Raw genomic sequence first — 12,115 nt, forward strand, 5'->3', positions numbered from 1 at the left:
TTATTCTTATGTTAATCACCATATCATCATTAATCATCATTTGTTTTGGTGTAGTGTTCCATGATTCATTGTTTGTTCATAACACCCAGTGCTCCATGCAGAATGTGCCCTCTTTAATACCCATCACCAGGCTAACCCAACCCCCTACCCTCCTCCCCTCTAAAAACCTCAGTTTGTTTTTCAGAGTCCATCATCTCTCCTGGTTCGTCTCCCCCTCTGACTTACTCCCCTTCATTCTTCCTCTCCTGCTATCTTCTCCTTTTTCTTTTTTCTTAAAATATGTTGCGTTATTTGTTTCAGAGGTACAGATCTGTGATTCAACAGTCTTGCACAATTCAGAGCGCTCACTGTAGCACATACCCTCCCCAATGTCTATCACCCAGCCACCCCATCCCTCCCACCCCCGACCACTCCAGCAACGCTCAGTTTGTTCCTGAGATTAAGAATTCCTCATATCAGTGAGGTCATATGATACATGTCTTTCTCTGATTGACTTATTTCACTAAGCATAACACCCTCCAGTTCCATCCACGTCGTTGCAAATGGCAAGATCTCATTCTTTTTGATGGCTGCATAATATTCCATTATGTATATATACCACCTCTTCTTTATCCATTCATCTGTCGATGGACATCTTGGCTCTTTCCACAGTTTGGCTATTGTGGACATTGCTGCTATAAACATTGGGGTGCACGTACCCCTTCGGGTCCCTACATTTGTATCTTTGGGGTAAATACACAGTAGTGCAATTGCTGGATCAAATGGTAGCTCTAATTTCATCTGTTTGAGGAACCTCCATACTGTTTTCCAGAGGGGTTGCACCAGCTTGCATTCCCACCAACAGTGTAGGAGGGTTCCCCTTTCTCCACATCCCCGCCAACATCTGTCGTTCCCTGACTTGTTAATTTTAGCCATTCTGACGGGTGTGAGGTGGTATCTCATGGAGGTTTTGATTTGGATTTCCCTGATGCCGAGCGATGTTGAGCACTTTTTCATGTGCCTGTTGGCCATTTGGATGTCTTCTTTGGAAAAATGTCTGTTCATGTTTTCTGCCCATTTCTTGATTGGATTATTTGTTCTTTGGGTGTTGAGTTTGATAAGTTCTTTATAAATTTTGGATACTAGCCCTTTATCTGATATGTCATTTGCAAATATTTTCTCCCATTCTGTCGGTTGTCTTTTGGTTTTGTGGACTGTTTCTTTTGCTGTGCAAAAGCTTTTTATCTTGATGAAGTCCCAATAGTTCATTTTTGCCCTGGCTTCCCATGCCTTTGGTGATGTTTCTAGGAAGAAGTTGCTGCAGCTGAGGTCAAAGAGGTTGCTACCTGTGTTCTCCTTTAGGATTTTGATGGACTCCTGTCTCACGTTTAGGTCTTTCAACCATTTGGGGTCTATTTTTGTGTGTGGTGTAAGGAAATGGTCCAGTTTCATTCTTCTGCATGTGGCTGTCCAATTTTCCCAAAACCATTTGTTGAAGGGACTGTCTTTTTGCCATTGGACATTCTTTCCTTTGTCAAAGATAAGTTGACCATAGACTTGAGGGTCCATTTCTGGGCTCTCGATTCTGTTCCATTGATCTATGTGTCTGTTTTTGTGCCAGTACCATACTGTCTTGATGATGACAGCTTTGTAATAGAGCTGGAGGTCCGGAATTGTGATGCCGCCAGCTTTGCTTTTCTTTTTCAATATTCCTCTGGCTATTCGGGGTCTCTTCTGGTTCCATACAAATTTTAGGATTCTTTGTTCCATTTCTTTGAAAAAAGTGGATGGTATTTTGATGGGGATTGCATTGAATGTGTAGATTGCTCTAGGTAGCATTGACATCTTCACAATGTTGGTTCTCCCAATCCATGAGCATGGAACGTTTTTCCATTTCTTTGTGTCTTCTTCAATTTCTTTCCTGAGTATTTTATAGTTTTCTGAGTACGGATCCTTTGCCTCTTTGGTTAAATTTATTCCTAGGTATCTTATGGTTTTGGGTGCAATTGTGAATAGGATCGACTCCTTGATTTGTCTCTCTTCTGTCTTGTTGTTGGTGTATAGGAATGCCACTGATTTCTGTGCATTGATTTTATAGCCTGCTACTTGACTGAATTCGTGTATGAGTTCTAGCAGTTTTGGGGTGGAGTCTTTTGGGTTTTCCACATACAGTATCATATCACCTGCAAAGAGTGAGAGTTTGACTTCCTCTTTGCCGATTTGGATGCCTTTCATTTCTTTTTGTTGTCTGATTGCTGTGGCTAGGACTTCTCATAATATGTTGAATAGCAGTGGTGAGAGTGGACATCCCTGCCGCGTTCCTGACCTTAGGGGAAAAGCTCTCAGCCTTTCCCCATTGAGAATGATATTCGCTGTAGGTTTTTCATAGATGGCTTTTATGATATTGAGGTATGTACCCTCTATCCCTATACTCTGAAGAGTTTTGATCAAGAAAGGATCCTGTACTTTGTCAAATGCTTTTTCTGCATCTATTGAGAGAATCATATGATTCTTGTTCTTTCTTTGGTTAATGTATTGTATCACGTTGATTGATTTGCGGATGTTGAACCAGCCTTGCAGCCCAGGGATAAATCCCACTTGGTCGTGGTGAATAATCCTTTTAATGTACTGTTGGATCCTATTGGCTAGTATTTTGGTGAGAATTTTTGCATCCATGTTCATCAAGGATATTGGTCTGTAATTCTCCTTTTTGATGGGGTCTTTGTCTGGTTTTGGGATCAAGGTAATGGTGGCCTCATAAAATGAATTTGGAAGTTTTCCTTCCATTTCTAGTTTTTGGAACAGTTTCATGAGAATAGGTATTAATTCTTCTTTAAATGTCTGATAGAAATCCCCTGGGAAGCCATCTGGCCCTGGGCTTTTGTTTCTTGGGAGATTTTTGATGACTGCTTCAATTTCCTTAGTGGTTATAGGTCTGTTCAGGTTTTCTATTTCTTCCTGGTTCAGTTTTGGTAGTTGATACATCTCTAGGAATGCACCCATTTCTTCCAGGTTATCTAATTTGCTTGGAATAGAGTTGGTCATAATATGTTCTTATAATTGTTTGTATTTCTTTGGTGTTGGTTGTGATCTCTCCTCTTTCATTCAAGATTTTGTTGATTTGGATCATTTCTCTTTTCTTTTTGATCAGTCTGGCCAGGGGTTTATCAATCTTGTTAATTCTTTCAAAGAACCAGCTCCTAGTTTTGTTGATCTGTTCTACTGTTCTTTTGGTTTCTATTTCATTGATTTTTGCTCTGATCTTTATTATTTCTCTTCTCCTGCTGGGTTTAGGCTTTATTTGCTGTTCTTTCTCGAGCTCCTTTAGGTGTAGGGTTAGGCTATGTATTTGAGACCTTTCTTGTTTCTTGAGAAAGGCTTGTATATTGCTATATACTTTCCACTCAGGACTGCCTTTGCTGTATCCCAAAGATTTTGGACAGTTGTGTTTTCATTTTCATTGGTTTCCATGAATTTTTTTAATTCTTCTTTAATTTCCTGGTTGACCCGTTCATTCTTTAGTAGGATGCTCTTTAGCCTCCATGTATTTGAGTTCTCTCCGACTTTCCTCTTGTGATTGAGTTCTAGTTTCAAAGCACTGTGGTCTGAAAATATGCAGGGAATGATCCCAATCTTTTGGTACCAGTTGAGACCTGATTTGTGACCTAGGATGTGATCAATTCTGGAGAATGTTCCATGGGCACTAGAGAAGAATGTGTATTCCGTTGCTTTGGGATGCAATGTTCTGAATATGTCTGTGAAGTCCATTTGGTCCAGTGTGTCATTTAAAGTCTTTATTTCCTTGTTGATCTTTTGCTTAGATGATCTGTCCATTTCAGTCAGGGGGGTGTTAAAGTCCCCCACTATTATTGTATTGTCGTCAATGTGTTTCTTTGCTTTTGTTATTAATTGCCTTATATAATTGGCGCTTCCATGTTTGGGGCATAGATATTTACAATTGTTAGATCTTCTTGTTGGATAGACCCTTTAAGTAGCATATAGTATCCTTCCTCATCTCTTATTACAGTCTTTGTTTTAAAATCTAGTTTGTCTGATATAAGGATTGCCACCCCAGCTTTCCTTTGGTGTCCATTAGCATGATAAATGGTTTTCCACCCCCTCACTTTCAATCTGGGGGTGTCTTTGGGTCTAAAATGAGTCTCTTGCAGACAGCATATGGATGGGTCTTGTTTTTTAATCCAATCTGATAGCCTGTGTCTTTTGATTGGGGCATTGAGCCCATTTACATTCAGGGTAACTATTGAAAGGTATGAATTTAGTGCCATTGTATTGCCTGCAAGGTGACTGTTACTGTATGTTGTCTGTGTTCCTTTCTGATCTTTGCTGCTTTTAGGCTCTCTCTTTGCTTAGAGGACCCCTTTCAATATTTCTTGGAGGGCTGGTTTCGTGTTTGCAAATTCCTTTAGTTTTTGTTTGTCCTGGAAGCTTTTTATCTCTCCTTCTATTTTCAATGACAGCCTAGCTGGATATAGTATTCTTGGCTGCATATTTTTCTCGTTTAGTGCTCTGAAGATATCTTGCCAGTCCTTTCTGGCCTGCCAGGTCTCTGTGGATAGGTCTGTTGCCAATCTAATATTTTTACCATTGTAGGTTACATATCTCTTCTCCCGAGCTGCTTTCAGGATTTTCTCTTTGTCTCTGAGACTCGTAAGATTTACTATTAGATGTCGGGGTGTTGACCTATTATTATCGATTTTGAGAGGGGTTCTCTGTGCCTCCTGGATTTTGATGCCTGTTTCCTTCCTCACATTAGGGAAGTTCTCTGCTATTATTTGCTGCAATATATCTTCTGCCCCTCTCTCTCTTTCTTCTTCTTCTGGGATCCCAATTATTCTAATGTTGTTTCGTCTTATCGTATCACTTATCTCTTGAATTCTGCCCTCGTGATCCTGTAGTTGTTTCTCCCTCTTTTTCTCACCCTCTTTATTTTCCATCATTTGGTCTTCTATATCACTGATTCTCTCTTCTGCCTCATTTATCCTAGCAGTTAGTGCCCCCATTTTTGATTGCACCTCATCAATAGCCTTTTTGATTTCGACTTGGTTAGATTTTAGTTCTTTTATTTCTCCAGAAATGGTCTCTCTAATAACTGCCACGCTTTTTTCAAGCCCAGCTAGTATCTTTAAAGTCATGATTCTGAACTCTAGGTCCGACATCGTACTAATGTCCGTATTGAGTAGGTCCCTGGCTGACGGTACTACCTCTTGTTCTTTTTGCTGAGGTGATTTTTTTCGTGTTGTCATTTTGTCCAGAGGAGAACAGATGAACTAGAGAACAAAATGCTAACAGGTTTACAACGTCCCCAGCAAATATACTGTATACAAATCAGAAAAGACCTGAAACCAGGGGAAAAGAAAGGGAAAGAAAGAAAAAAGAGGAAAAAAAAAAGATAAAAACAAAAACAGAACAATACAAAAAAAGCAGAATGTGATCAAATATGATCAGGCTAGTGCATAGATCAGTGCCACACACTAGATTTTGGGCATATTTTGGTGTGTTAGAAAAAAGTGCCTCCTAAAATTTTAAAGGAAGAAAGACTTATATATGTACAAAATAAGGGTTGATACAATGAAGGGATAGAAGATGGCAGTAAAGATGAAAATTATAAAAGATTTTATAAAAGGACTTGATAAGATAAGAAGTTGTTTGAAAAAGGAAAGAAGATTTAAAAAAAAAAAAAGAAAAAAGGGAGAGAATGTGATCAGGCAGGAGACTAGAACAGAGCCATACACTAGTGATTTAGGGTATATTTTGATCTGTTAGAAGAAACTGTATCTCAAAATTTTAAAGAGAGAACTTATATATATATGCCAAAAATAAGGGTAACTACTATGAAGGGATAAAATATGACTCTAAAAATGAAAAATAAAAAAAAAATTTTTTTTAAAAAGAGATTGATAAGATTTTGGTTGAAAAAGGGAAAAAGAAAAAAAAACAGTTAACAGAAATTAACTTTGATGAACTAATGAATCATGGTAACAAAAAGCCATGAATTCTATGTGCAGTATTCCCCTAGCGCTGGAGTTCTCCCATTCTCCTTGATTGGTAAACTTGGTCTTGGCTTCCTGGCTGTTCGTGCTGATCTTCTGGGGTAGGGGCCTGTTGCTGTGGTTTCCAAATGTCTTTGCCGGAGGCTGAATTGCCCCGCCCTTGTCGGTCCGGGCTAATCAAGCTGCTCGGGTTTGCTCTCAGGAGCTTTTGTTCCCTGTAAGCTCTCGGTACAGCCTTGGAGGACCAGGACAAAAATGGCGGCCTCCCAATCTCCACCCAGATGAGCCGAGAACTCGGGGCCCCGCTCCTCAGTGCGCCCACAGAGAAAAGCAGTCACTCCCTTGTCCCCGGTCTCCGGCCGCTCTCCATGCTCACCCGGCCTGTGACCGAGCGTTACTATCTCTGGCACCCGACCCCTGTGGAGTCTCCAAACCCAGCAGATCCCTGTGGTGCGCTCCCGTGCCGCTCCTCCCCGGGAAGGAAGGGGAGTCTCCCCGGATCTGCCGCCTGTTGGGTCCCTGCTGGAGGAGTAGTGCCCCGACTGGGCTGCGGATCAGTTTATGGCCACCCCGAGCTGAGAGCCCACGCCTCAGCTCCGTCTCTGCAGCCGGCTTCCCCGCTCCGATACCTGGGAGCTCTGGCGCACTCAGGCTCCCCCGGTCTTTCTGTGACCCCAAGGGTCCTGAGACCACACTGTCCCGGGAGGATTCCACCCCTGCTTAGCCACTGCAGCGACGTCCCTCAGCGGAGCCGACTTCTAAAAGGTCCGATTTTGTGCTCCGCGGCTCTATCACTTGCCAGAAGCGGCCGGCGGAGGCCCCTCCCCCGCCATCTATCCTCCCGAATATCGCCTCGGATTCACTTCTCTGCACGTCCTACCTTCCAGTAAGTGGTCGCTTCTCTGTTCAGAGAGTTGTTGCTACTCTCCTCTTTGATCTCCTGTTGAGTTCGTAGGTGTTCAGAATGGTTTGATCCCTATTCAGCTGAATTCCTGAGACCAGACGAAATCTAGGTCTCCTACTCCTCCATCTTGCTCCGCCCCCCCCAGAAAGCTTTTTTTAATGTTGGTTCTCAGAATAACTCTAATCCATTACCATTAATTCAATGAATATTTCATGAAAGCTTCTATGTGCTAGGTATTATCTTGGGAATATGGCAGTAAAAAATAAAAAGACAAAAATCTCAGCCCTCATTGAGTTTATAGTCAATGGGAAGAGAGAGAATATAAGTAAAATACACTGTATGTTACTGGTAATAAATCCAATGGAAAAAAAAAAAGGAGGAAAAGAAGAGGGGTATGGGAATGGAGGTGAGACTGCAATTTTAAATTGAGTGCTCGGGAAAAGCCACACTGTGAATGTAACATTTAAGTAAAGATGTAAAGGAAAAGGGGAAATAAGCCACAGCTATGCACATATTGAGGCGAGAGTGTTTCACACAGAGGAAACAGCAGATGCAAAGGTCCTGATGTAAGAGTGTGCCCGGCTGCCGTGATCAAAGTAGATGGAGACACAGCATACTGACAGATGAGGTCACACAGGGAATGAAAGGCCAGACCCCCCAGCAAGGGTGAGCAAACTTTTTGTTTTTTAAATCCAGACAATAAATATTTTACACTTTGTAAGCCATTTATAATCCGTGTCACATATTCTTCTCTGTTGTTTTTAACCATTTTAAATACGCGAAAACCATTCTTAGCTTGCAGGCTATATAAAAGGTACAGGGCCTGTAGTTTGTAATCCTTGCTGCAGAGCTTTGTAGGTCCCTGAAAAGCCTTTTGCTTTTTTTTTTTTTTTAAGATTTTATTTATTTATTTGGAAGGGGGCAGAGGGAGAGGGAGTAAGAATCTCAAGCAGACTTACAGCTGAGCAGGGCTTGATCCCATGATTCTAAGATCATGACCTGAGCTGAAACTGAGAGTTGGACACTTAACCAACTAAACCACCCAGGTACCCCCGTCTTTTGCTTTAGGAAGCAACTCCTTGGTATAATAAAGTACAGAAGAATATCTCATAAAAACTAATTAAAAATAACCTAATAAAAATTCAAGTTTCTATCAACTAAGGTAAAGCTACACATTTGTCTATAACTTAAAACCAGTATGCATTCTGGAACACCTGGGTGGCTCCGTTGGTTGAGCATCCGAATGGTGATTTTGGCTCAGGTCATGATCTCATGGGTGGTGGGATGAAGCCCCAAGTTGGGCTCCGGCTCAGCAGGGAGTCTGCTTGAGATTCTCTCTGTCCCTCTCCCTCTGCCCCTCCACAACTCGTGTTCTCTCTCTCTCTCAAATAAATCTTAAAAAAAAAAAAGTATGCATTCTAAACCCAACTGCCAAATTTTTCAGAAAAGAGTTAGCTTTCACATATCTATTTACCAAATACCAAGGGCTGCACAGTTTTAAGGAAGAGAACTCAATATGACCTCACTGCCCACATGGAACTTATTTTTGAAAGAGGCAGAACAACATAAACTAACAAAGAAGCATCTCATAGCACAGTGGCATATGCTATGGGAAAAATAAAACTGAACCATATAATAGAGATACTGAATACATGAATAGAGATACAGTTTATTAGGCTACAATGGTAAGGGCAGACATCACTAAGGAACTGTCATGGAGGATGTGAAAAGTGAGCCATGAAAAGAACTGGGGGAAGAGGTAGAGAGGACCTAAGTACAAATGCTTTGAGGACAGCAAAAGCTTGGTTCATTTTTTTTTTTTTTAAGTTGATGTGATGGTGTATAGCGAAAGGTAAGTAGTAAGTGGTGGGGTCACAGAGGCGGCAAGAAGTCAGATGATGCAGAGCCTTAAAAACCATGGTAAGGAGTTTGGGTTTTATTCTGAGCATAAAGGGAGAGCACAGCGAGGTCTTAAGCAAGGAGTGACAGCATTTACTGTAAGCTTTAAGAGTTCAGTGTAGCTGCTATGGAGAAGAGACTAGTAGAGGAGCAGAATGCAGAAGCAAAGGCACCAGTGAGAAAGCTACTCTGGGTAGTTTGAGCAAGAGATAATGCTTCATAAGAGAGCGTGGAGAGAAATGGCTGAATTTCAGTTATATTTGTGATGTGTGATAGGACTTACTTATAGATTTAATGTAGGGAGTGAGAGAAGAGAAGAATTAGGAATTAGTTGGTGATTTATTGCCTGAGCAATGGGTGAATGGTGATACCATTTACTGAACTGGGAAACACTGGGGAAGAAGTTTTGAAAAGTATGTGCAAAATGAAGAGATCTGTTCTGGGCAAAGTGAAGTCTGATACCTAATTAAAGACATCATGGAGAAATTATCTCCACAGTATATTATTCTGGAGCTGCTTACGTGCGCGCTCACACACGACAGATATGTCACATATACACAATGGTTGGGAGCCATATATATATCATTAATATTGAAAGTCATGAAGTCATGAATCTTGAAGGCATCTTCTGAGAAATATATATGTAAAAAAGACAAGAGGGTTGAAAATGGAGCCCTTTGAGTTCTAGGGGAATATGGGGGAGCCAGAAATGACAACACAGAAGAAATGACAAGTGAACGACAGAGAAAATAAGGAGAATCTGCTGTCAGAAATGCCACAAGAAAATAGCGTTTCAAGGAAGGGAGTGTGTAGAATGATGCTGAAAGGAAAAGTAAGGTGACAGAACGTGACTTCTGGACCTGCCACCTGGAACTACACCACCAAAAAACCCTGGAAAAAGCAGTTTTAGGGAAGTGATAAAAATAGATTTAAAAATAGATAAAAGAGAAGCCTGACTTCATGAATTTGAAGAAAGGTGAGAAAATGCAGATGGCAATTATATATAGTCAATTTTTAAACAAGATTTACTGAGCAGGAAAAGAGAAAAAGGTTGTGCCAGCTAGAAAGGACTATCATGTCAAGGGAAGGACTTTCAAAGATGGAGGGTGGAAATGTTAAAGCATCCTTATGATGATGTACTAGGAGAGCAAATTTTTTAAAATAAAGGAAAGCACTATCCTTAAACTGGGGAACTAGACAGAATTAAGAGAAAATATAGAGTTGACCTTAGAACAGTGACACCACTGCAAAACACACCCGTACAGATGCACATAAGCTGACAGATCTAACGCTGGGCAGATGCAGTAGGTAGCATCTGATTCGGATTTTCTCGATGTAATATGAAGTGAAGTCAGCAGCTTTGAGGTGGGAAGGGAGGAGGGATTTTGTGGATTTGACAAGAGAAGACAGAGTGGGATATAATCATCTCTGAAAGGGTAAAATCAAATTTAACAGGCATTTGCATTAGAATTACCTGTATAATTGGGAGCACATTTGAAATATGTGGCCATAAATCTGAGGCGAGACCTGTCAGGACAGTTGTATGACTTTTTTTCCCAAGTACGATGCAGCATCTCAGCACAGAGGCAGCCGGGGATAGGAAGGGGTGGTCAGAGCTACAATGTATTTTGCAGCAGCACTCAGCTAACGTGTAGAATTCCAAAAGATAACCATCAACTCCAAATACTTAAATACACAGGAAAGGAAAGGGGGACGTTTTATGCTGGCCAGAACAGGCACACAATCCCCCAAATCTAAGAAAGACACTCCTCAGAATGGCACCAGAACAGAGGAAAAGAAAAGGAGAGAATCCAGTCTCACATTTCTTAGTATAACTTGTGGAGATGTTTTACTACAACGGTTGATGTCTGTTATCCAAACTCTATAAAGGCAAGATGTTGGTATATTCAAAATCAATTTATAAAGTCCGAAAAACAACAGACCAAGGATATGACATAATGCTATGGTTGTATTGTGTCAAGAAATCTGAATATGTGCTAGAGAAACGGAGAACCAAAGAAAATTCCTCCCTTAAAATAATGACTTGACTTTTTGGATTTGTGGCAGAATAAATGTACTGTCATTTGTTTTCATTCTTTAAAGAAAGCTGGTCTGTGTTGCTCACTCTGGATTTCTCCTTGATTTATTGATAATGACACAGGAAAGCACAAGCATTTTATGGAGAGCATCCATTTATTTTATGCATTACCTTGATTTCTATCATTGTCTAAAACAAGACATATAAATTTGGTACTAAGAAATAAACACATATATCCTCATGCCTCACCTCTATTTTTTCTTTTCAATTTTATTCTTCTTCCCCAACACTCCTACTTTATTTAATTTATTTAATTTTCTTCTCCCTTTCATATTTTTCTGTTTCTATGCCTCACAGAATCAACCAGAGAGCTAACCCTTCTTGGTGGAATTCAGACCTAGGAGATTACTGGCCCTATGACCTAGGAAAAGTAACATTCTAGCATGAACAGAACAATGAAACACATATAGCTTTTTACTTCCTGCTCTCTTGTTTCCCTCTTATCATCTGAAAAGTGCTTTGTAGATATTAAGGCATTTACTTTCATCGCCCCAAGGCTCTGTCAATGATGAGCACTGTGGATGCTACAGTTTAATCATACCACACAACAGTATACCAAGATGGGTGTGCAGAAAGAGCACACCATTCATACTTTTTTACGTGGTGGTTTCACAGGGCTCAGCTTAAAAACTGATTTAACTTGGACATCTCTGTAACATGCACATGGAGAGGTAATAGCTGGAGGCTACTATGGGAATCAAGGCATTAATATAGCATTAATAAAAAGCCGATATATTGAGTAGATAATGGTAACAGTTTTTCTCTGGTGCAAATAAAAGCTAGGGACCAGCAAACTCTGTAAGTGGTTTTCTTCATAAATTTTGGGTAAAATAAAATGAAAATTATTAAATCAACTGAGTAGAAGACTATTAATCACTAAAGCATTCCACTGAAATGGAAGGAAAGAATCAAGTTTAAAGTTTCTGATTTCATTAATAAAAGATGGGCCTAGAGGAAGAAAGGGAGGCCAAAAAATAAATAAAAATTCTAACTGATGAATTTGAAAATTTACATTGTATTTTCATTACAAAAACAATTAAATTCCTCTTCCAAGGGGTCTTTAGCCAACAGAGTTCTGACTGTACACAAAACATGACTTAATTTATAAAAATTCAGTATGCTACAAGTGAATTATAAAAATTAGTTTACATTCCCCTGCTTTTTGCTTTTGTTAGAGACATAGTGACCTCATAATAAAATCCAAACTCCCTTAATTAGCACCAA

At 40.2% G+C, this 12,115-nt stretch overlaps 1 protein-coding gene across 3 annotated transcripts in view; it reads right to left on the minus strand.

Moving 5' to 3' along the window:
- The window catches only part of ERC1 (ELKS/RAB6-interacting/CAST family member 1), a 563,373-nt gene that overhangs the window by 342,712 nt on the left and 208,546 nt on the right, over positions 1-12,115 (minus strand). The window lies entirely within an intron of this gene.

Source organism: Eumetopias jubatus, unplaced genomic scaffold (genome assembly GCF_037043125.1).
Source record: "Eumetopias jubatus isolate StellerSeaLion01/CBP00866 unplaced genomic scaffold, mEumJub1_p1.0 scaffold_8, whole genome shotgun sequence".
In the NCBI taxonomy this organism is placed as follows: domain Eukaryota; kingdom Metazoa; phylum Chordata; class Mammalia; order Carnivora; family Otariidae; genus Eumetopias; species Eumetopias jubatus.